At 36.1% G+C, this 27,367-nt stretch overlaps 1 pseudogene; it reads left to right on the top strand.

The window, feature by feature from the left end:
- The first annotated feature begins 3,925 nt into the window (after nt 1-3,925).
- The window catches only part of LOC122447249, a 41,214-nt pseudogene continuing 17,772 nt past the window's right edge, over nt 3,926-27,367 (top strand).

The following is a 27,367-nucleotide window of genomic DNA, read 5'->3' as shown; positions in this document are numbered from 1 at the left end:
AATTGATAAGGGAGGGTGTCATACATATCTCATGATGTCTGATAAATGTATTAGTCACACTGGACCTCTGTCCACAAGAAAATTGAATTTTCTTTACTTAGCAAAACTTTCAATCTTCCCATTTCTCTCTTTCAGTCTCTTTTGCAGTGTTTTTTATACCTTTAAAAAATTATTTCTCTTTAACTAACAAATTGTTTTCAAAGATTTCAGCTCACTCCTCCAAAAAATCTTCTGCCTCCTTAAGAGATGATGCTTGGATACCTATATTCAATGTCCCTTCTCGATGTTTCTGTTCCTCTTCCATTTTTGAAATCTTATTCAACTCCCATGGTCCTCAAGCACTTTATCCACTTTATAACTCCCTTTCCTAGAAATTTATTTTTCTCCAGCATTCTTGAACATCCTCATTATACCCTTTCTCTTAGATTTCTTCTCTATGACATCACTAAACAATTGTATCTGTTTTAAATTAAAGTAGACATCTTTCATGAATTGAGAACCATAATAAATAAGATAAGCATACCAAAAACTTTAAACATAGATATTTGGAAGATACTATATGCTTTAGTTTACTGTTCAATATCCCTGTTAGACTTTAGCATTCCTCTTTGAGACGCCAGGATATTTATATCATGTCAGAAAACTGGATCTAGAAAAAGAGATTTTAGGCTATTGAAAGTATTTGATAATTAATTGGATTATCTAGAAACTACTAAAAACTCATTCAATGTTGTTTTGCTTTAATAAGCAAATTCCAAAAGTGGAATATTAGAATGTATTTTACTGGAGAAAGGAATGGCAAATCACTTCAGCATTCCTGCCTTAAGAACCCGATGAACAGTATGAAAAGGCCAAAATATCTGAAAGATGAGCCCCCCAGCTCAGTAGGTGTCCAAAATGCTGGTGGAAAAGAGTGAATAAATAGCCAGAAGGAATGAAGAGACTGAGCCGAAGTAGAAACAACGCCCAGATTAAACCAGTCCGTCCTAAAGGAAATCAACCCTGAATGTTCATTGGAAGGACTGATGCTGAAGCTCCAATACATGGGCCACCTGATATGAAGAGCCAACTCACTGGAAAAGACCATTATACTGGGAAGATTGAGGGCAGGAGGAGAAGGGAGTGACAGAGGATGATATGGTTGGATGGCCTCATCAACTCAATGAACATGAGTTTAAAAGCAAACTCTGAGAGATAGTGAAGGACAGGGAAGCCTGGCGTGCTGTAGCCCATGGGGTTGCAAAGAGTCAGACATGACTGAGTGACTGAATCACAAAGAATGTATTTTAAAAGACTCAGCTATATCGCAAAAGTTAATTTCTACTTATGCTTATGAATATGCATAAAATTTTATGTAACCATCAAGTAAATTCTACAAATCCCCATGTCTTATGGATTACTAATAAATGTCCATAATTAGCACCCTTCCCATATTTAGAAAGGTAAAAATTAAAGAAGACATAATGTAAGATTTTAGCTATTCTATTTGACAGAGCTTTTTTTTTTTTGATAAGAAAACTTTTTTTGCACAAAAAATGCAAGTCTTTGGACATGCACTTATAATTCTTCTTTGGTTCTGAAAAATGCCCCTTTGAAGAACCACACTGATTTGGGATTTAGGTATTGTGTGTCAGTCACAGTGAGGTAGGGTAGCTTCGTTTCCCAGCATCAGAATTTAAGTTTACACAAAATGCCTATCATATGTTTCAAAATGTCTGTCATATGTTTCCAGGTATCAGAGTTTAGAACTGAAGGGAGAAAGGAAGGGGTGAAGTCAAGAGAAATAATGGTAAACTCATTCTGCATTCCCTAATGGTGCAGCTCTTGTAGGCCTCATTTTTTAGTATCCTGTCTGCCACACAAGGGCTAACCCTAAGTGTTACACCAAATCCTTGGGCATTAATTGTGTGTGTACAACCAACTTCTTAGACTTACTTTAACACCAGACACAAAAGAAGTTCAGCAGTTACCATGGAGTTAAGGTTATATGTGTACCTCTATCAACACTATCAGTTCTGATGATATTTATCTTCTAAAAATCCCTTCATTTAATTATTAGTGTAATGTCTTGTAGGGCTTCCCAGGTTGTGCCAGTGGTTTAAAAGAAAAGAAAAAGGGGTGATTATGGAATCAGAGTTCATTATCAGGTAGGTTGATAAGGAGTCTGGGGTCCCCCAAGGGGAAAAAGGGGTCTAGAGCTCTTGAGGAGAAGAAAAGGACACACTTTTTTTTTGTTGTTGTTCCTACATTCCTTTGTCTTAGTCACATAAAACTTTTTTTTTCCTTTAAGCCCAGAGCTAATGATTATACAACAAAACTCATCTTTCTCAAGTGTATGTTTTTCCTTAAACGGTATACACTAAAGTTTATATATTGACTCTACTTGTATTTAGAAAGAATTAAAGAGTCCAAACGGAGAAGGCAATGGCACTCCACTCCAGTACTCTTGCCTGGAAAATCCCATGGATGGAGGAGCCTGGTAGGCTGCAGTCCATGGGTTCGCAAAGAGTCAGACATGACTGAGGGACTTCACTTTCACTTTTCACTTTCAGGCATTGGAGAAGGAAACGGCAACCCACTCCAGTGTTCTTGCCTGGAGAATCCCAGGGACAGAGGAGCCTAGTGGGTTGCCATCTATGGAGTCGCACAGAGTCGGACACGACTGAAGCGACTTAGCAGCAGCAGCAGCAAAGAGTCCCAAATTCATGTAAATGTTGCTTCATTAGCTTCATTATATAGTGTATCAGCTCCTTAAAATTTCCACTAAGTTTATAAAAAATTACTGGAATTAAAAATCTGCCTGCCAATGAAGGAGACATAAAAAGACATGGAGTCGCAAAGAGTCGGACACAACTGAAGCAACTCAACACGCAGGCATGTGATGCCTTTTAATTATTATGTTCTTTCCAATATCACTTGCCCCCAAATTCAATGACCACATTGAGAGAGAGAGAGAGAGAGAGAGAGAGAGAGGAGGAATTGGTGGAAGGAAGAAAGGTTTCTACAGATTAAAATCATGATATATACACATCAAAGTTTATATATTGACTATACTTGTATTTAGAAAGAGATAAAGAGTCCACATTTCATGCATATGTTGCTTCATTAGCTTCAATACATAGTGCATCAGCTCCTTAAAATAATTTCCACCACGGTTGTAAAAAATTATTGGAATAACTTGGATAAGTTGTGATAACTTACGATATGGATGGATAACTTAAGAGTTTTCACATCTTTATTTTAATGCCTGTATCTACGTTAGATATTGGCAAATATTTCCTAATTCAGCTGTAGTGATCAATATTTGATTCTAAGATTAAATGTCTTCGTATTATCTTTTCTTTCATGTGGATTAAAACAAGTATATACAAATTTTGTTATAACAAGGTCCCCAATTTTTGAAAACTTTTTTAAAATGGATTTCATGCTTATCAGCAATGTTCTTTTGACTGTGTGGCAATTGCATCTTCAGGATATTTAATTCAGAGACACCGGAATGATGATGTGGAAGAACTAATATTGTTGAAAGATTTTTCTTACTGAAATTTCCTAAGAGTAGGGTGCACACCATGTCATGGAGAGGGCTCACCATGGCATGCAGAGACACATGTGTTTGGTCAGGAAGCAGAAAGGAGAAACAAAGGATAGCCCAGGCCAGAGTCTTTGCAAGAATGGCAGGATAGGGCAGGAGAAATGGCTTACGATTTGATAATTTCAATAACATAGGTGGGCTCTGAGCTATAGTGGTCTTCAGTTTGTCTCAGAGCTGGACCTGGGTGATTTAGGACAGGGGAAATAATGGCTTGGTATGAGAGAATGAGATAAAAGAATGGTTACGATTACGGACCCTGGATGGCACAGGGAATGTAAATAATTTTGACCATCAGTTTGGTGCTGTAATTAATGAATGCCAAGCGTGGCTGCGATGGTGCAGGAACAGAGCGGCCAAGAGGAGCTACCCCACGTCCAAGGTCAGGGGCGGCGACCAAGAGGAACTATCCCACATCCAAGGTAAGGAGCAGCAGCTGCACTTTGCTAGAACAGATGTGAAGAGAGAACCCAAGTCCAAGGTAAGAGAAACCCAAGTAAGACAGAAGATGCTGAGAGAGGGCATCAGTAGCAGATAGACTAAAACACAATCACAGACAACTAGCCAATCTGATCACATGGACCACAGCCTTGTCTAACTCAATGAAACTAAGCCATGCCATGTGGGGCCACCCAAGACAGGCAGGTATAGTGGAGAGGTCTGACAGAAGGTGGTCCACTGGAGAGGGAATGGCAAACCACTTCAGTATTCTTGCCTTGAGAACCCCATGAACAGTATGAAAAGGCAAAAAGATAGGACACTGAAAGAGGACCTCCCCAGGTCAATAGGTACCCAATATGCTACTGGAGATCAGTGGAGAAATAACTCCAGAATGAATGAAGGGATGGAGCCAAAGTAAAAACAACACCCAGTTGTGGATGGAACTGGAGATAGAAGCAAGGTCTGATGCTGGAAAGAGCAATATTGCATAGGAACCTGGAATGTTAGCTCAAGGTTAGGTCAATGAATCAAGGCAAATTGGAAGTGGTCAAACAGGAGATGGCAAGAATGAACATCAACATTCTAGGAATCAGCAAACTAAGATGGACTGGAATGGGTGAATTTAACTCAGATGACCATTATATCTACTACTGTGGGCAGGAATCCCTAGAAGAAATGGAGTAGCCATCATAGCCAACAAAAGAATCTGAAATGCAGGACTTGGATGCAATCTCAAAAATGACAGAATGATCTCTGTTCATTTCCAAGGCAAGCCATTCAATATCACGGTAATCCAAGTCTATGCCCTGAACAGTAATGGTGAAGAAGCTGAAGTTGAACGGTTCTATGAAGACCTACAAGACCTGCTAGAACTAACACCACAAAAAGATGTCCTTTTCATTATAGGGGACTGGAATGCAAAAGTAGGAAGTCAAGAAACACCTGGAATAACAGGCAATTTGGCTTTAGAGTACAGAATGAAGCAGGACATAGGCTAATAAGAGTTCTGACAAGAAAACACACTGGTCATAGCAAACACCCTCTTCCAACAACAGAAAAGAAGACTACACATGGACATCACCAAATGGTCAACAGTGAAATCAGATTGATTATATTCTTTGCAGCCAAACAGGGAGAAACTCTATACAGTCAGCAAAAACAAGACCAGGAGCTAACTGTGGCTCAGATCAGGAACTCCTTGTTGCCAAATTCAGACTGAAATTTAAGACAGTGGGGAAAACCACTAGACCATTCAGTTATGACCTAAATCAAATCCCTTTTGACTATACAGTGGAAATGAGAAATGGATTTAAGGGACTAGATCTGATAGACAGTGTGCCTGATGAACTATGGACAGAGGTTCATGACACTGTACAGGAGACAGGAATCAAGACCATCCCCAAGAAAATGAAATGCAAAAAAGCAAAATGGCGGTCTGAGGAGGCCTTACAAATAGCTGTGAAAAGAAGAGAAGTGAAAAGCAAAGGAGAAAAGGAAAGACATACCCATTTGAATGTAGAGTTCCAAAGAACAGCAAGGAGAGATAAGAAAGCCTTCCTCAGTGATCAATGCAAAGAAATAGAGGAACATAACAGAATGCGAAAGATTAGATATCTCTTCAAGAAAATTAGCGATACCAAGGGAACATTTCATCCAATAATGGGCTCGATAAAGGACAGAAATCGTATGGACATAACAGAAGCAGAAGATATTACAAAGAGGTGGCAAGAATACACAGAAGAACTGTACAAAAAAGATCTTCACAACCCAGATAATCATAATGTTGTGATCACTCACAATCACCTAGAGCTAGACATCCTGGACTGTGAAGTAAAGTGGGCCTTAAAAGCAACACTACGAACAAAGCTAGTGGAGATGATGGAATTCCAGTTGATCTATTTCAAATCCTAAAAGATGATACTGTGAAAGTGCTGTACTCAATATGCCAGCAAATTTGGAAAACTCAGCAGTGGCCACTGTACTGGAAAAGGTCAGTTTTCATTCCAATCCCAAAGAAAGGCAATGCCAAAGAATGCTCAAACTATCACACAGTTGCACTGTTCTCATACACTAGTAAAGTAGTGCTCAAAATTCTCCAAGCCAGCCTTGAGCAATATGTGAACCATGAACTTCCAGATGTTCAAGCTGGTTTTAGAAAAGGCAGAGGAACCAGAGATCAAATTGCCAACATCTGCTGGATCATCGAAAAAGCAAGAGAGTTCCAGAAAAATATCTCTTTCTGCTTTACTGACTACACCAAAGCCTTCGACTGTGTGGATCACAATAAACTGTGGAAAATCCGGAAGGAGATGAGAATACAGCACCACCTGACCTGCCTCTTGAGAAAACTGTATGCAGGTCAGGAAGCAACAGTTAGAACTGAACATGGAACAACAGACTGGTTCCAAATAGGAAAAGGATTACATCAAGGCTGTATATTGTCACCCTGCTTATTTAACTTATATGTAGAGTACATCATGAGAAATGCTGGGCTGAATGAAGCACAAGCTGGAATCAAGATTGCCAGGAGAAATATCAATAACCTCAGATATGCAGATGACACCACCCTCATGGCAGAAAGTGAAAAAAAACTAAAGAGCCTCTTGATGATAGTGAAAGAGGAGAGTGAAAAACTTGGCTTAAAGTTCAACATTCAGAAAACTAAGATCATGGCATCTGGTCCCATCACTTCATGGCAAATAGATGGGGAAACAGTGGAAACAGTGACTGAATTTATTTTTGGGGGCTCCAAAAGCACTTCAAAGGTGATTGCAGCCATGAAATTAAAAGACGCTTACTCCTTTGAAGGTAAGTTATGACCAACCTACACAGCATATTAAAAAACAGAGACATTACTTTGTCCACAAGTTCCGTCTAGTCAAGGCTATGGTTTTTCCAGTAGTCACATATGGATGTGAGAGTTGGACTATAAAGAAAGCTGAGCACCGAAGAATTGATGCTTTTGAACTGTGGTGTTGCAGAAGACTCTTGAGAGTCCCTTGGACTGTAAGGAGATCCAACCAGTCCATCCTAAAGGAGATCAATCCTGGGTGTTCATTGGAAGGTCTGATGTTGAAGCTGAAACTCCAATACTTTGGCCACTTGATGTGAAGAGCTGGCTCATTTGAAAAGACTCTGATGCTGGGAAAGATTGAGGGCAGGAGAAGGGGATGACAGAGGATGAGATGGTTGGATGGCATCATGGACTCAATGGACATGGGTTTGGATGGACTCCGTGAGTTGGTGATGGACAGAGAGGCCTAGCATGCTACGATTCATGGGGTCACAAAGAGTTGGACACGATTGAGTGACTGAAGTGAATTGAAATGGACAAATACAGAAGTCAAGAAAATACAGCACATGCCATGTTTGCTTGACAAAGTGTTTTATTTAGAGTCAACTTTTTTATGTCTCTATAATACTTTTTATTCATATTTTAAATAAAGGCTTGGTTATAAAAGGCTCCATGACTTGAGTATTACCTGTATAACTGGAAATGCATAGTTATATTTGTTGCTTTTTTTTGGGGGGGGGGTCTTTAGAAGTCAGGTGAAACTCTAAGGCAGAGTAACAATTAATTATGATGGATTAGATAAAGGAATGTAACCTTTCCATCAGAGAAACTTACTGCAGTGAACATGTGGAATGAAAGATCAAGAACCCAGAAAGACAAATAGGTGAGTAGAAAATAACAGACAGTAGAAGGAGCTAGAAATTAGATACACAATTATTTGATGCCAGGGAAAGATGTAGTCTAAACTGACAAGAAGTGGGAGCCCTGGGAAGTTAAGCAATCTGCCCCAAAGACATGCCATTTCCCTCATTCCCCAGTGCTCAGAACTTAGATGTATCAAGTCCTCAACTCACACAGGTTGAATTAAAAACTAGATTGAACCCAGACAAGTTGATCTTTTTTTAATAAAGATTTTTAATAAGATTCTTAAATACCTCTTCTAAACCAGGAGGCCAAGTGAAAACAAATATTCAAACTTAGCAAGATTCTGGAGATTTACGGTAAGTATAGGTGAAGAAGGAATATATGTGATGTAAGCTTAAATAGGACTGTCCCTCAGTCTCATTTTTCCTCTCATAATCCAGAACATGGCAGCCAGATTTTATACAATAGGCTAAGATTTAGGATTCCCTACTTTAAAAAAAACCTATTGGAAAAGACATTGACCAGTATGGCTATGAGGGTGATTAAAAAGCTGTGTAACACAGCCACTGAGAACACACAAAATTTTCATTCATCTTTATAGTGTTTTGTTGTATACAAACATGGAGCATAAAGCATTTTAAGTTTCAGGGAATTATGTCTAACATTAAAGAGAAAAAGGAGTTCGCTTAAGCCTTGATATAAAGCAATAGTAAAAGGAAATAGAAAACAAGAGAAAATTCATGAAATGAAGGGCTAAATAAAATCCTATAGAGAAGTACAATAACAGAGATTAATAGCATTCTAGAAATTGTTTCCACCGAGGCATTTGTCAGTTTACAGGATAATGACACTAGGAGCCAAAAGCTCAGAGCTTTTCATAGTCACAGAGAGTCATAAAGCAGAAAAGTTTGGGCTACCTGAGACACCTAGTACAAAATACCTTAGAGATAGTGACATGTGGGGCTTCCCAGGTGGTGCAATGGTGAAGAATCCTCCTGCCACTGTAGGAGACACAGGAATCACAGGTTTGATCCCTGGGTCAGAAAGGTCGCCTGGAGTAGGAAATGGCAGTCTGCTCTATAATTCTTGTCTATATAATCCCATGGTTGGAGGAGCCTGGTGGGCTACAGTCTATGGGGTCTCAAAAGAATCAGACACGACTAAGCACACAGCACAGTAACATTTAGAATCAAGTCCAAAAGGCTAGAGAAGTATATTAAAATTTTTAGATTAAGTACTTTAAGGATAGTTTTATATATATATATATATATATATATATATATATATATGTATGTATGTATGTAGCAAAAACATAAAGAGAAAACCTGCAATTTAAAAAAAAATGTAACAGATTATTAAAATGCTAAGTATCTTAACATTAAGATATGTTATCCATCCGAAAACCAATATTTTGATACAATTATATAACAGCTTTTTCCTCTAAGTTATTCTCAGTGGGAGAAATGTCATGATAACAAAGTAGAATGTATGTGAGCTGGATGATATTGCTGTGGCCATCCTTTGAAAATGCAATATGGCATATGTGTGTGCTGAGTGTGTCCTAAGTCACTTCAGTCATGTCCAACTCTGTGTGACCCTATGGACTGCAGCCTGCCAGGCTCCTCCAAGCAAGAACACTGGCGTGGGTGGCCATGCCCTCCTCCAGGGGATCTTCCTGACCCAGGGATCAATCCCAGGCCTCTTGTGTCTCCTGCGCTGGCAGGCAGCTCCTTTACCACTTGCAGCACCATCTAGACTAAAGTTAATCAGTCAGTCACATCTGACTCTTTGCAACCCCATGGACTGTAGCTTGCCAGGCTCCTCCAACCATGTAATTCTTCAAGCAAGAATACTGGTGTGGGTTGCAATTCCCTTCTCCAGAGTATCTTCCAGGCCTAGGAATTAAACCCAGGTCTCCTGTGTTGCAGGGACAACAGCGGATGAGCTGGTTGGATGGCATGACTGACTCAATAGACATGAGTTTGAGCAAGCTTCAGGAAATGGTGAAGGACAGAAAAGCCTGGCATGCTGCAGTCCATGGGGCTCCTAAGAGTTGGACACAACTGAGAGACTGAACAACGACTCCTGCATTCCAGGCAAATTCTTTACCATATGAGTCACCAGGGAACCCCAGATAGAGCAAAGCCACACTCTAATAGGCAATATAGGCAATATTTTTTGATATTGATATTGATATTTTTGGTATCAATATCAAAAATATTGACATCTCAATATTTTGAGATATCTCTCAAAAAATATTTTAAACACCAGTAGACTATGAGTTTCCAGATGGCAACTGATTGAAACTAGGTATAATAAACAAAGTAGTTTCTAACCAGTCATAACATAAAATCAGGCTTGTCAACAGAAATCCATTATCAAGTGAGATTCTTGTGTTTAGAAAAAGGTTTGAATACTTTTCCAATGAAAGAATCATTTGTATCAGCAGACGACCCACATTCTGTGATGGTTTGTGTGTAGACTTTGCTTAGCTATGGCACTCAAGCTGTTTAACTGAGCACTAATCTCAGTTTTGTGGTGGAGGGGTTTTGTATGTATGTATATCCCCTACGATCAGTTGACTTTGACTAGGATTACCTTAGATAATGTGGGTAGGCCTCATTCAATTGGCTGAAAAGCCTTAGGAGCAAAAACTGACCTTCTTGGAGAAAAGAATTAAGAAATGGGCTCAAGTGATTGTTGGGACTGGTAAATTTGAAATCTTCTATAGCAGGCTGGAAGGTACAGAGCTTGGGTAGCCTCAAAGTTGCATTGCATTTTTGCTTTCAAAGCTTTTCTTTTGACTGATTAGATTGGTTATATTTCTCTGGGGAATCCAAACTTACACACATTCCCACTGTCCCAACTTTTGCAGTTCCTGCATTAAACAATGAGGAAGAAATGGTTACACAGCTGTTGATCCTCTCCTTTTACTATGGGATCACTTCTGGAATAAAAAGAAGGTAGCTTAATCTCCTTGTATACATACAAACAACAGAATTCCTGGCAAACAAGCCAATATCATTTCCTCAAAGAAGGATCCTAATCTATGGAATAAAAGTTCTCAGCAGATTGAATCTCATTTGCCTAGGTTTACTTATATTAAACAAATTTAGAAAGAAAGAATTTATGGGATATATATCCCTGAAAAATCTTTTTTAAGCTATTGTTGCTTTGTTGCTAAATCATGTCCGATTCCTTAATGACTTCATGGCTGTAGCCTGCCAGCCTCCTCCTTCCATGGGATTTATCAGGTAAGAATACTGGACTGGGTTGCCATTTTCTAGTCCAGGGAATCTTCCTGACCCAGGGATTGAATCGCTGTCTCCTGCATCACCTGCCTTGTCAGGGGGATTCTTTACCACTGAGTCCCCGGGGAAGTCCCATTTAAGCTATCAGTCAGTTCAGTCCCTCAGTCACGTCTGACTCTTAGTGACCCCATGGACTGCAACACTCCAGGCCTCCCAGCCCATCAGCAATTCCCAGAGTTTACTCAAACTCATGTCCATTGAGTCATTGATGCCATCCAACCATTTCATCCTCTGTTGTCCCCTTCTCCACCTGACTTTAATCTTTCCCAGCAATAGGGTCTTTTCAAATAAGTCAGTTCTTCCCATCAGGTGGCCAAAGTATTGGAATTTCAGCTTCAGCATCAGTCCTTCCAATCAATATTCCAGACTGATTTTCTTTAGGATGAACTGGTTGGATCTCCGTGCAGTGCAAGGGACTCTCAAGAGTCTTCTCCAACACGACAGGTCAAAAGCATCAATTCTCCAGTGCTCAGATTTCTTTATAATTCAATTCTCACATTATGACTACTGGAAAAACCATAGCTTTGACTAGATGGTTGGCAAAGTAATGTTTCTGTTTTTTAATATGCTGTCTAGGTTGGTCACAAATTTTCCTCCAAGGAGTAAGTGTCTTCTAACTTCATGGCTGCAGTCACCATCTGCAGTGCTTTTGGATCCACCCAAAATAAAGTCTGTCACTGCTTCCACTATTTCCCCATCTATTTGCCATGAGATGATAGGACTAGATGCCATGATCTTAGTTTTCTGAATGTTGTTTTAAGCCAAATTTTTCACTCTCCTCTTTCACTATCATCAAGAGGCTCTTTAGTTCTTCCTCACTTTCTGCCATAAGGGTGGTGTCATCAGCAAATCTGAGGTTATTGATATTTCTCCTGGCAATCTTGATTCCAGCTTGTGCTTCATCCAGCCCAGCATTTCTCATGATGTAGTATTCATGTCAGTTAAATAAGCAGGATGACAATATACAGCCTTAGATGTATTCCTTTCCCAATTTGGAACCAGTCTGTTTTTCCATGTTCAGTTCTAACTGTTGCTTCCTGACCTGCATACACATTTCTCAAGAGGCAGGTCAGGTGGTCTGGTATTCCCTTCTCTTTCAGAACTTTCCACAGTTTATTGTGGTCCACACAGTCAAAGGCTTTAGCATAGTCAATAAAGCAGAAGCAGATGTTTTTCTGGAACTCTCTTGCTTTTTCGATGATCCAAGGATGTTGGTCATTTGATCTCTGTGACTTCTGCCTTTTCTCAATCCAGCTTGAACATCTGGAAGTTCAGAGTTCATGTACTGTTGAAGCCTAGCTTGGAGATTTTGAGCATTACTTTACTAGGTAGTGAGATGAGTGCAACTGTGCAGTAGTTCGAGCATTCTTTGGGATTGCCTTTCTTTGGGACTGGAATGAAAACTGACCTTTTCCAGTCCTGTAGCCATTGCTGAGTTTTCCAAATTTGCTGGCATATTGAGTGCAGCACTTTCTAAGCATCATATTTCAGGATTTGAAATAGCTCAACTGGAATTCCATCACCTCCACTAGCTTTGTTCATAGTGATGCTTCCTAAGATCCACTTGACTTCACATTCCAGGATGTCTGGCTCTAGGTGAGTGATCACACCATCGTGATTATCTGCGTCGTGAAGATCTTTTTTGTACAGTTCTTCTGTGTATTCTTGCCACCTCTTCTTAATATCTTCTGCTTCTGTTAGGTCCACAGCATTTCTGTCCTTTATCACGCCCATCTTTCCATGAAATGTTTCCTTGATATCTCTAATTTTCTTGAAGATATCTCTAGTCTTTCCCATTCTATTGTTTCCTCTATTTCTTTCCATTGATCACTGAAGAAGGTTTTCTTATCTCTCCTTGCTACTCTTTGGAACTCTGCATTGAAATGGGTATATCTTTTCTTTTTTTTCTTTGTCTTTTGTTTCTCTTCTATTCATAGCTATTTGTAAGGCCTCCTCAGACAAACATTTTGCCTTTTAGCATTTCTTTTTCTTGGAGATGGTCTTGTTCCCTATCTCCTGTACAGTGTCACGTATCTCTGTCCATAGTTCTTCAGGCTCTCTATCAGATCTAATCCCTTGAATCTCTTTGTCACTTCTACTGTATAATTGGAAGGGATTTGATTTAGGTCATAACTTAGTGGTCTAATGGCTTTCCCTACTTTAATCAATTTAAGTCTGAATTTGGCATAAGGAGTTCATGATCTGAGCCATAGTCAGCTCCCGGTCTTGTTTTTCCTTACTGTATAGAACTTCTCCATCTTTGGCTGCAAAGAATATAATCAATCTGATTTCAGTGTTCACCATCCGGTGATGTCCATGTGTAGTCTTCTCATGTGTTGTTGGAAGAGAGTGTTTGCTATGACCAGTGTCTCTAAACTCTATTAGCATTTGTCCTGCTTCACTCTGTACTCCACGGCCAAATTTGCATGTTATTCCAGGTATTTCCTGACTCGCTACTTTTGCATGTGATCAACCTAAACAACATATTAAATTACAGAGACATTACTTTACCAACAAAGGTCAGTCTAGTCAAAACTATGGTTTTTCCAGTAGTCATGTGTGGATATGAGAGTTGGACTACAAAGAAATCTGAGTGCCAAAGTATTGATGCTTTTGAACTGTGGTGTTGGAGAAGACTCTTGAGAGTCCTTTGGATTGGAATGAGATCGAACCAGTCCATCCTAAAAGAAATCAGTCCTGAATATTCATTGGAAGGACTGATGCTGAAGCTAAAACTCCAATACTTTGGCCACCTGATGTGAGGAGCTGACTCATTTGAAAAGACCCTGTTTCTGGTAAAAATTGAAGGCAGGAGAATAAGGGGATGACAGAGAACAAGATCACTGGATGACATCACCAGCTCAATGGACATGAGTTTGAGTAAACTCCAGGAGTTGGTTATGGACAGGGATGCCTGGTGTACTGCAGTCTGTGGGGTCACAAAGAGTTGGACATGACTGAGTGACTGAACTGAACTGAACTGAATGACAAAAAGCACAGAGATCTAAAGAACCTCTTGATGAGAGTGAGAAAGGAGAATTAAGAAGCTCAAAAACTAAGATCATGGCATTAGGTCCCATCACTTCATGGCAAATAAATGGGGAAGCAATGGAAATAGTGGCAGATTTTATTTTCTTGAGCCCCAAAATAATTGTGGACAGTGACTGTAGCCATGAAATTAAACAACGCTTGCTCCTTAGAAGAAAAGCTATGACAGACCTAGGCAGGGTATTAAAAAAGCAAAGACACTACTTTGCTACAAAGGCCCGCATAGTCAAAGCTATGGTTTTTCTAGTAGTCAGGTAATGATGTGAGATTTGGACCAGAAAGAAGTCTGGGTGCTTAAGAATTGATGCTTTCAAAGTGTGGTGCTGGAGTAGACTCTTGAGAGTTCCTTGGACAGCAACAAGATCAAACCAGTCAATCCTCAAGGAAATCAACCCTGATAATTCATTGGAAGGACTGATAGTGATCTGAAGCTCTAATACTTTGGCCACCTGATGCAAAAAGTCAACACTGATGTTGAGAAAGATTGAGGGCAAGAGGAAAAGGAGGCAACAGAGGGTGAGACAGTTGGAAGGCATCAGTGACTCAATGAACACTAGTTTGAGCAAATTCTGGGAAAGAGTGAAGGACAGGGAAGCCTGGCATGTTGCAGTCCATGGGGGTCACAAAGAGTGTGATACAACTTAGTGACTAAACAACAACAACAAGTACAAAGTGATATAATTAAGATATCAGTGAATCATAGTTATATTTTCATTTACTTATATTTATCTACCAAGTCTTTATGAGAAAACTATTAACTATCAATTATATTGTCATAGTATACTGAGTAATAGTATATTTCTCATTTTTTTTAAAGACTTGGGTTGTAAGCATATATTCAGCCATGCTTTAGCTTTGGGAACACTGTGTCAGACTAACTGATGAATTTAGTGAGACACTGACTTTTCTTCCAAATGCTTATTTGTAGGTATACTAATTAAGTTTTAATTATGTCAAGGTCAGAGCTTCCTAAACCACAGAAGTATTTTAAATCTGAAGTATTTTAAAACTTATTAGTCATAAAACAAATTGGTTAGAAAGGAAGAATAATCCTGTCTTTATATATGGATAGCATTCTAGTCTACATAGAAAGTTCCAAAAAATCTACAAAAATAAACAAAACCTACTAGAACTAATTATTGAGTTTAATAAGGAAAAAGAATAAAAGGCAAAAAGTAAGTACACACACAAAAAGTAAGCAAGTTTCTATTTACTAGCAATTCAAATATGTTCATTGAAATCAAATTCAAGCGCTAACTCTGACAGTTCGTCACCTTAGACAGACAAATAGGTAAGTGGAACAAATTGAGTGCCCAGATCCAGAAATAGAACCATACATTTTTTGCACAATGGATAAGCCAATACAATATAACTGAGTATGTGTTCCTCTAACATGTCACTTAGTCACCACTAGTAGCAAGTATGCTGTTTTTTATTATAATTCTAATTTGTATTTTAGGAAAGTGAAGTACTCGATGTCATAAAGCTACTAAATTGCATACTAGGATGTAAGCATAAGATTATAGTTCTACAGTATATGCTTTAAAAATATTAGAAGAATTAGAATAAAAATTAGTATGCAATATTTGTGTCTATGGGAGAGAAAAATATTAACAGGACATAAAAAGCAATAGTCACAAAGTTAACTTTGATAAACTTGGTTGTATCAAAATTAAAATTCTGATTAACCATAAATATTGTTAATAGAGAAGCAGCAACTGAAAGGAAACATTTGTCACATGTCTACCATACAGATCCAGGATATATAACATTTCCTACACAGCAAAGAAAAAAAATAAAACCCACTCAATTAAATAACTGGGAAGCAATTATGAAATGGAGCCAAAAAAGAGGGAATAAAAATGGTCCATAAAGGGTACATTATCTCATTAATAATAAAAAGGAATGCAGATTAGAACATTATTAGCATATTTTAGCCATCAGGTTTTAATAATGCCAACTGTTGTTGAGAGTAAAAATTGAATTGCTCTATAGAAAGCAGTTTGAAAAAAACTATTGCATTAGAAATGTGCATATCTTATATTATAGCGATTACTTTACTTCTTTTCAGTCTCTAAAGATTTGCCTTATGTAAGATTAACAATGTGTGTACACTAATGCCTGGGGAAACATTTTTTTCTAATAGTGAAAATGTAAGAAGACATAAATACACATTGTTAGAAACTGATTAAGTAAATGTAACGTATGCCCATACCATGAAATATAATACAGCAATCTGTCGTTATTGAAATAATTTAAATATACACATATTTGAAATATTTAAATTGTTACATTTAAAATATATACATATAATGAAGTCTATACATACATACCTACAGTGGGCTTGGCTCCACTCCTTATCTTGGAGCCAAAGCCAGCTGAGTCCAACCTGGATGAGCTTTATACCAGTCAACTTACAGAAATGTACACGAAAAATAAATGATATTGTTTTATGTCACTAAAATGTTGTTTATCATACCACAAAAGCAGACTGAAATACAGTTGATACAAATTAATTAGACATAGTAATTTTCTTAGTATTATCTACATTATTAGGGAGAGATCAACTTTCTTTTGTCTTGTATAAACTTAAAAGTTGGTTTTTTTGTTATTAGAAGTCATATTTATGTAGGGTCTATCAAATCACTATTGAATATAATGTATGAGAATTATTATAAAGATACACTGAATTGTTTTCATTAGGGTATGCATTATATGCATCTGCATATGTCTACAAAAATAAATAAGCACATATTCTAATTTTGAAAGCCTAGGAGAGATGATTGTGGTTTTGGTTTTATGAAAATTAACAATTAACTATTAATAATTGCTTAGCATTTCAATTTGATGTATACTCAATAATTGATGTCTCAACTGTCATTGAAGAGACTATTGTTTTCTGTTTTCAATTCATATTAAGTCACTATCACCATGATCAGTTTGTCTATACTAAAAGAATTTTGTCAGCATTTCCCAGTTACTTATCTTCACGAGAAAACTAAAAGAAATTCTTTGTTTTGGATTTCATAAAATGGGAACTGCCTAGCTGTATTTTTCATATACTATACAAAATGAAAATTTGGAAGTGAAGTCTATCTTAGCAGAAATTTATACTGTATTTTCCATTCAGTAAACCATTTATAAACTTTGTTACCTTATCATACCACCAAGAACAAACAGCTTAAATTTATAACTATGAAAGTAAATAAAATGATAGAAAACAAGTAATAAGAAAGATAGATATCATTCATAGATGGTTTTAATTCTCTGTTCATTAAAATATTTAGGAACTATATCATATTACTCAGATGACCAAATGCACAAATGCTTAGGCTTACAACACCACCCAGAAGGCAATTAGACTCACAATAACCAAGACTGGGCTTTCCAGGTAGCTCAGACGGTAAAGCATCTGCCTACAATGTGGGAGACCCGAGTTCAATCCCTGGGTCGAGAAGATCCCCTGGCGAAGGAAATGGCAACCCACTCCAGTATTCATGCCTGGAAAATCCCATGGACCGAGGAGCTGGGTGGACTACAGTGCATGGCATAGGGTCTTAAAGAGTCAGACATGACTAAGCAACTTCACTTTCTTTACTTTTTTTAGCCAAGATTGGGCTAAATGATTTTCACACATTACATATATAATACTTAAAATGTAGGGTGAAAGTGAAGTCGCTCAGCCTTGTCCTACCCTTTGAGACCCCATAGACTGTAGCCTACCAGGTTTCTCCATCCATGGGATTTTCCAGGCAAGAATACTGGAGTGGGTTGCCATTTCCTTCACCAGGGGATCTTCCTGACCCAGGGATCAAACCCGGGTCTCTCACATTGTAGGCAGACGCTTTACCATCTGAGCCACCAGGGTGACGTAGTCTAATTATCATGTTTGAAGTGAGGTGATCAGTTGCAGTAAATTTAAATTACTCAACTTCCCAAATTTAAAACCAGCAGCATTTAAATGTGAACCTAGATGTATCTAATTCCCTAGCCCATCCATTTAACTACTATGCAATACCAGTAATCGTGTTCTGTAGGAAAAAATATTAAAGGAAAACTCAAAACTTTGTCAGACTTTATTAGTACAGAGTTAAGGGAAAAGAAAATGAGTTTTAAATGGTGTAAGTTAATGTAGCAATGAAGGGTAGTAGTCTACAGTGCCGGAGTATAAAAAGCACATTATAACTGTGATCAATAAACTACCAGGGCATTACATTTGCAGAAGCAATTACATTAAGACAGAAATAATTTGAAAGTTATTTTGGGAAATTTCAGCTTCTTTTCCAGATCATATGTGAGTGTTAAAGGAAATCATAGAATCTCATTATATGAGATGAGTATTACCAAGAAATGAAGAGAGAAGAGTGTCAATAATCACTTTTAATTTATCCAGTTTATCTATGGGATGTAGGTGATTAAAATACTTATGATAAATATAAAATTAATATTTGTGGAATCTCTGAAGTATATGAGAGTAGGTAAAAATAAATCCAAGTTAACTGAATATATTCAGTTTCACACTAAACAATATAAATGTCTCGTCCAGGGGGGTTCTGCTTACCCAAGAAAGAGAATTTGACTTAAACCACTGAATTGGAGAATATTATTGAACTGAGTGTTCTCTGCAAGTATTTCCTTCAGGTTTCAGCATGATGGTTCTCATTTGATACATAAAATAATTATAATTTCCTTTTCCCTTTCTATTAGATGTTAAATCATGCAGACATTCTATTGCATCTTTTGACACGTTTTGTTACTTCACAAAGATAGCATATTGCTTTATTTGCCAAAACTTGCCTAACACATGAAAGGATTTGTTAAAGTAGGTAAAAAAGTTAAGGGTTTTTTCTGTGGTTGCTTTTAATTTTTGTTTGTTTGTTTTTTAGTAATCTGATAGAAGATACAGATATTATTGAAAACAAAAAATAAAGGTTAGTATATTTTGAGCACCAGTAATGGTCTCTAATGGGCCTCCCTGATGGCTCAGACATAAAGAATCCACCTGCCAATGCAGAAGATTCGAATTCGATGCCTGATCTGGGAAGATCCCCTGGAAAAGGAAATTCTTGCCTGGGAAATCCCATGGTGAGAGGAGCCTGGCAGGCTACAGACTAAAGAGTCAGAAAAGAATTAGGGACTGAACAATGACAACAATAGTGTCTAGTAGAGTAATTCTAATAGACCTATATAGGACTAACTGAGCAGATGGAAGCAAAAAGGACCAAAAAACTGACCTAGATGCATAAAACTGCATGAATAAAATAACATCACAGAACAATATCAAATATCCAGAAAGTTATTTGATGCTTTTGTTGAAATTTATTATAACCTAAGGGAGCATGAAAAGTGAAAGTGTTAGTCTTTCAGTTGTGTCTGACTCTTTATAACCCTCTGGACTGTAGCCCCCCAGGCTTCTCCACCAGGTCCATGAATTCTCCAGGAAAGAATACTGGAATGGGTAGCTGTTCCCTTCTCCAGGAGATCTTACTGACCCAGAATTCGAACCCAGATCTCCTGCACTGCAGGTGGATTCTTGACTGTCTGAGCCACCAGGGAATGCAAGAGGGAATCTGGATAATTTGGGCATTCCGACCACGATTTGCAGTGCCTCTGCCAATGTCAACTTGCTCTCAATCAGAACTAGATGTCACACATCTAGATTCCCTGTGGCATGTTAGCATTAACTGCCCTCTCTATTGTAATACTTTTTAACTGCAATATTAAGGAGCAATATAGAATTCTAATTGATGAGATTAATCAGTTTATGCACTCAAAAATGTATACTTACTCATTTTCTTTGCAGATAAGTATATATATTAATACAACTAGCTATTACTAGGTTCCACGAAAAAGGATGGCTATGTTTATTTTTCTGTTTTTAATTTTTTAATTTGTATACTCTGTAAACACAAGTAATCATTCTCCAAATGAACAAAAAGAATTTTCCTCAAAGACAGATGGGTTTTTAACCCTTAGCTCTTCTCTTCTAGCACTAACGCAGGTCATTTTAAATGAGGGAACACTTCCTATTTATAAAGAATATAGAGGAGAAGTGCCTTAGGTGCCCCAAGATACCACAAAGTATTTTAGTCTCCAAAATCAGGATATCGATTCCTCCCTCGAATCAAATTATAGCTCATGGCATGATCTCCACATTTTCTATGTGAGTCAAATTCTTTGCTAAAGAATTCTTGGGAAATGACATTATTTTGTGGCATAAGTATTGGTTTCTTATATCAAAACAAGGGTAAATACAGGTCAGTAATTATATGGATATATGACCAAAAAATAAGGATTTACCTGAGCTATCTCCTCTAACTGCTCCTCCATCAAAGACAGAGGTCTTTTGATCACTTATCTCCCATCCTCCCCTCTTTCTTTTTACACTTTACAGCCATTTCTAATTTTTGTCTCTTCCTCTCTTTTTCAATTTTTTCCCCATACAATGAAGGGTAATGAGAAGGTTAAATTACTTAATCTTTATAAGCATAAGGTAAGATTCAGTAGCTATTTCTGTACTCTCATTAAATGGGATACTTTTCAAGATAATTTATTTTTCTAAAAACATTTGCTATTTGAATGTATTTCATTAGAGACAGGTGATCTGACTACCCTGTGAAAAAAGTGAAAGTGTAAGTTGTTCAGTTGTGTCCACCTCTTTGTGATCCCAGGGACTGTAGCCTGCCAGGCTCCTCTGTCCATGGGATTCTCCAGGCAAGAATACTCGAATGTGTTTTCATTTCCTTCTCCAGGGGAATCTTCCCAGCCCAGGTCTCCCACATTGCAGGCAGATCTTTCACCCTCTGGGCCACAGTGGCTTCCATATATAGTAACTGATTTTTCACTACTCTATTAAAATGGTCCCTGTCCATATTCATCCTTTAGCTTGTGAAAATGATTAAAAAGACTGAGGAGTTCAAAACAGGTCTAAAATACAGAACGTCTATCTTGGATAACTAGAGATTATCTTATTTCCCATTTCTGAGAATTAGCCACAATCAGAGGAAATATTAAGATTCTGTTTCAAGTGTAAGTATACATATTTTATTATTTTGATATATATTTGATATGTAACATCATACTAATTTCAGTTCTACAAAATAATGATGTAGTATTTGTATACATTATGAAATGATCACCACAGTATGCCTAGTTAACACACATCACCACACGTTTATACATATATGCTTTTGTTTCTTATGACAGGAGCCTTTACGATCTACTCTCTCATAAATATACATGTTTTAATTTGGATCTCACAACTGTATTCTCTGCTCCTGTATCTCATTCATTTTCTTCTCTTTTATTTATTTACTCAAAAATCAAAATTTCTCAATATGGGCTGCCCATTATGCTTATTCATTTGTTTGACAAAATGAACACTGTTACAATATGGATCACAGAAGAAAGAGAATTTTTCTTTCATTTTGGAAACATACATCTTAGAATTAAGTTTTAAGGTCTTTTATCCCAGATTTAATTTCTCAGGAAAAAAAAGGAGAGAAGACAATAATAAGTTACTCTATTAATTTATCTTTGACTCATTCAGTCACTGTACAACACTTTGAGGCTCTTAGTACCTTATAGAATATCAGCATCTATTAGTGGAGTAAAATGAGAAACAAGTATTCCAAATATGTGACATAATCTCTCAACAGAAATACTTACAGGGATTTCTGAAGGATTATGGAGATTTTGACCATTTATTGTCCAGATTTTAGGACTCAATAAGGTGACCAGAGATGTGAAATCAAAGCTATTAAACAAAGGGAAAATTTCAGCTTTAAGGTAAAATAAAGAGTTAGAAATATCATAGGAAGAAGTGCAAGCATGCCAGTTAGGAGACAATTGAAGAAATGAAACATGGATGACAAATCAGAGAACAAGAATGAAGTATAAAGTGGAAAATACAAAGAGGCATTCTGTCATAAAATTTTAGGATGCTACATTATAAGTAGACTAATATTTATTTTGAGACAAGAAACAATTACTGGAATATTCAAGCATAGGATTTATGTAAAAATATATCTTTAGAAGTTTATCTCTGGTTGCAATACCATAGGATTTGAGGATGCAAACAGTTTGGAAAGTTAGAAAAGTATTGAAATAATTGACCAAAAAAAGTAAAACAGATAGAGGAGGTGATATAAAGGAAGAAAAATTGGAGGATGGTTTAAATCTTTTTGGGTATCATATAGAGACAACCTGCTGTGTTAAAAAAATGACATTATTATTGTTGATGTTATTGTGGTTTTATTTCTTCATACCTGCATGATTCATATCCAAGATAGTGCACATACTATCTTAGGAGATATCAGGGGTGCAAAACAAGTGATCAAATATACATATTTATAAGAAACAATTCAATAACAAAGGCTTTATGATACAATTAACTGGAAAACATTTCATCAGGTTTTACTATTTGACATTTGATATATATCCAATGAAAAATAAGGCTGTCTTCCTTTCAGTAAAACATTTATTGTATTAAAATAATGTGGGATTGTGTTAATCTATTTTAGAGTTATATATTTAATTTTTATTTCATATTTTAAATTGAGATTCAGAAGAAATAGCTAGCTCAAAATATCAAAGGCTCTCATGTCATAGCTGGAATTAAAATGCAAATGACTGCTACTATACACCATTGTTTAAACTACAACCGCCTTATTAAATTCATCATTATGTTTCCATTGAGGATTTTATTTTATTTTTTTTCTGTTCCTTGACAGTCTTTTTTTTTTTCATTTATTTTTATTAGTTGGAGGCTAATTACTTTACAATATTGTAGTGGTTTTTGCCATACATTGACATGAATCAGCCATGGATTTACATTTAAAGGAATTTTAGAATGAGTAGCAATAATTAAAGAAGACAGGCAAAAAATTATAGAAAGAAAAGAGTGCATTTGCTTTAGTTAAAAGAATGACTAGTGATCATTTTAAACTTAAAAAAAAACTACTATATACACATTATATGTATATATACATTGTAAGTAACAATATTAATAGAGATACTTTTAGATATGAGTGCTGAGAAGATCAAGGTGAGCATTAGAGTCTATAACAATAGAAGCATAATAACTTTGCACAAAACAGCCTTGAAAATGCAGGGCCTGGTTTATCAGAAAAATAATATTTCTTTTAAATATGTATGAAGCTGTAAACAGATAATTTTCTATAATTTATCTCCCTACTGCATGCTATCATTACATCTTCCTAGATAAAGAGATCATAATGAATTATGTAAATTCTTGATTGTGTTATCAAGCACTCTTGTACCTTGATAATCATTGCTTGATTCTTTGCAATTTGGAAATAATGACCTTCAGGATGATCACTATCTATTTGTAATCCATTCAAAGAATCAATACCAAGATTGGTTTATATGATTAATGAGTATCCTCTAATTAAAAGCGTGACAACAATATGTTGAGAAGCCAAAATAACTCACTGTGTTTTTGTACAGATTACTTCCTGAAAGAATGGACATTTTTTTAAATGAACTTGAACATAACAAAGTGCCTAACATTATCTGAATTAGCAACAGAATTATTTTTATTGACCTTGATAAGGCTCAAATATTCTTTTGATACTTTTTATACACTATAAAATCATAGAACTTATGCTCCAGTTCACAGATTAAAAATCAATCTATATAGAACTTATAACATTGAAGAACTATAGGTGAAACAACTTCATAAATTACACAAACTAACTGAAATAGTAAACATTTGTTTATGTTTTTGTATTTCTATTATAGTTAGAATTTGACATATTTTTACTTTTTATTTTGCTTTTTATAAACAATAAATATATCACTAAATTTATTAATATTCTGCCCATATTTCTTTAGCTATTATATTTATGAAAACCTATAATGATTATATTGTGCTACCCCCACATTGCACTTATATTCATTCTTTTGATAAACTCTCACTTTAATATAACAAAATAAGCTCCCAATGTTTCAATTGTATTTAAGACTGTAAATTAGCACCTGTCATTTTACACTAATATAATGAAAGTACTGCTGTCTAACAATGCTTGGCAGTATATGGTAGTTTTTCCATATGATCAAGTAAAACACTATGAAGTGTATAGAGAATACATTAACATTAAACTCCTGCAATTAAATTTCTCAAATTGTTATATAAATATAAATACAATGAAAACTGATCTAAAAGTAAGTTGAAACCTGTTTTTTAAATTGAAGACTGTGACCCTTTGTAATTTGCAAATCATTTAAGCTGTATAAGTTTTAAAAAGTCCTTTCAGTTGAAATGTTTTAGATAATTTGTAATAAAAAGTCAAAAATTTAACTCATTCATTCACTTTTTGTTCAACTTCATTTCCATTTTAAAAGTCACAATAAAGTATATTAATAATATCAATATGAAAATATGTGAAAATAGAAAAATGAGAGAGATAAAAGGAGGGAGGCAATAGGAGTGTGGAAGGGAGAGTGAGAAAATGAGAGGTTAACTGAAAGACAGAAGACACAGGCATTGGGATGAAGGATTCAGAGGGGACATGCAGTAGCATAGCGTCTACTTTGTAAATAGGAGCATGCATAAACAAAAGTGTAAGCTGGATTTGATACATCACAATCAATACAGAAATGTTCTTGTCTACCACATTTGTTAAGCTCAAGTTGTAGTAGCTTTTCTGTAGACTTAATACAATTTTCTACATAGAACATAGGAAATGTTTTTTCCCAGATGACTTTAATTATTTTTCTTGCCTCATCCCACTGGCTACAACCACACTAGATGTTGTGAGAGTCAACATCCTTGGTTGGTTCCTTATCTTAGGAGAAAAAAATAATTATCTTTTACTATTAAAGATGATGTTAGCTGTAGGTTTTATAAAAATACCTTTTATGAGATAAAAAGGATTACCTTTTACTCATAAGTTGCTAACAGTTTGTCACAAGAATGTAGTTTTGAATTTTGTCCAATGTTTTTTCTGCATCTAGTGAGACAGTCATGTTTTTGTTCATTTAGTAATGTGAGTTGTATTTATTAACATCCAAATATTAAACCAATTCCACATTTCTGTGATAAACACACTTGATGGCGGTGAAAAAAAAAAAAAAGTGTGTCAGAGTGGGAAAAAAAAGTGTTAGTCGCTCAGTCATGTCTGACTCTTTGAGACCCCATGGAATGTTGCCTGCCAGGCTCCTCTGTCCATGGAATTCTCCAAACAACAAGACTGCAGTGGGTATCCCGTCCCTTCTCCAGGGGATCTTCCCGACCAGGATCGAACACAGGTCTCCCACATTGCAGGCAGATTCTTTACCATCTGAGCCACCCTTTTTATATACTGTTGAATTTGATTTGCTACATTTAAAAAACCGTAACATTTTATTTCAGAATAGTTTTAGATTTATTTTTAAAAGTTAGAAAGAGTGCAGACTTCCTGTATAGATTTACCCTGTTTTACCCTCTTGCTCAAATAAATACCTCAGTCAAAAGGAATTTATACATATATCTTCTGCTACCAGCTCTAACATCAGTAATAGTCACATAGTTCCATCCTACTAGATGAAGGCAAGTAAGAGAATCTTCTCATACACCAGAATGCAGAGAGCCAGAAATTACACCATGTCTTTGAATCATGGGGCTGCAAATTGGCAGCCAGGAGAGCCTGAATTTTCTTCAAGAAATGTTTTATTTAAATAGTACCACATTATAAACTTTTTAACAGACAGTGCAGTGTATGTGTTTTTGCATTTGCTAAAATTATCATCATTAGCTGCTGTACATTTGGTACATTCATATAATAATGTGATACTACCTGTGGTGTGTTATACCAATGCAACAATGGATGTATTTTTGTACAGTACAATGCTAAAAATGCCATCCTTTAGACTTCTTTCTTCAGTTCTAACTTTCTTTCTTAATATTGTATCAAAAATAACTGAATAGTCTACTACTCAAGGAATATTCTAATAAAGCTTCTACAGACTATCCTTACAACACTGACCTCAGACTCTCCAAAAACTCATCCACCATTCATTTGAAGATTTTCACATGGACTTCACATGTACAATATTCTACACATTACAAATCTCTTTCATTAGACAACAGTTCCTTTTCACAGGAAAAACTTCAGGTTTTAAGCTGTTGCACCCAATCTCATTTAAGATAGGACTCAATATTTAAAAGATAATAGTGAAAATTTCCTCATATTTGTATATGATTTACATTTTCAAAATAGTTTATGCATATTCGCCTTTCTCAAGCAATTATATTAAGCACCTGATAAAAGAGCAAGCAGTGTAATTGATTTCCTGCATTTGGTATTTTTGTGTATATTATTTTGTAAGTTCTGAAAGTCTTTCCAGTTGATACTCAATACTTTCACTATTTATCTATAATGATTTATTTGTGTCCATCTCAGTTGCAAATTATAAGTGGAAATTCTTTCATAGTTCATTGCTTTATAACAAGGAATAAATTTGATTTTAAGAGGCATCATTAGCTTATACTAGATTAAGTTGAAGCCATGTTTTCAGGAGAAAATGCTTATTTTTATTATTTGAACTGAAATTTTAATTTTCTTCACATTACCTTCATCAGTCTATTTAGCATACATACTTCCAAGAATTAGTACTATGACATAACTGCCCATTTATATCAGAAAAAAGTAATTATATATATGTTTTTATGTACACATAGGCTTATGTATACACACATGCTCATATTTGTGTGTATCTTAGAATTTAGTGATTGCAAAATTTTGAAATATCTAATCATAGTTAAAGCAGACATATTTGAAAATATTATAAAGGCATTACTATCTTTCAAACTGTGTTCTTCAGTTTCTAGGTATCTTTAGCTGAAATAATCCCAGGGTGTAAGGACTAGCTTCATTTCTCTCACTTTAATAAAAGTTGATATATTTTAATAATTTAATAATAATTGAGTAAAATGTATGAACTACTTGTGCCTGGCTCTTTTTACTCAGCATTTACTTCTAAGTCATTTACCATGCTAGGTGCAACAATACTTTGTTCTTTTGAGTGATGTATGGGGACTCCATTTTAGGCTTCACCCCTTGTTGTTTATGTAATCACTCATTGGTTGTTTGGGTTGTTTCCAGTTTATGGCTATTAAAATCAAGTTACTACAAATGTATGTGTCTATGTCCTTGTATAGAAATATGTTTTTATTACTTCTGGTCATACACCTAGAACTTGAGTATATGTGGTAGATATATTCTTAACACTTTAAGAAACTGCCAATATCTGATCCAAAACATTTACATCCATTTAGATTCCTATCAGTAGTGCTAAGAATCCCAGCTATTTCACATG

The sequence above is a fragment of the Cervus canadensis genome, chromosome 9 (genome assembly GCF_019320065.1).
Source record: "Cervus canadensis isolate Bull #8, Minnesota chromosome 9, ASM1932006v1, whole genome shotgun sequence".
Lineage (NCBI taxonomy): Eukaryota > Metazoa > Chordata > Mammalia > Artiodactyla > Cervidae > Cervus > Cervus canadensis.
Note: the sequence above shows the minus strand (reverse complement) of the source record. Positions and strands in the feature narration are given on the sequence as shown.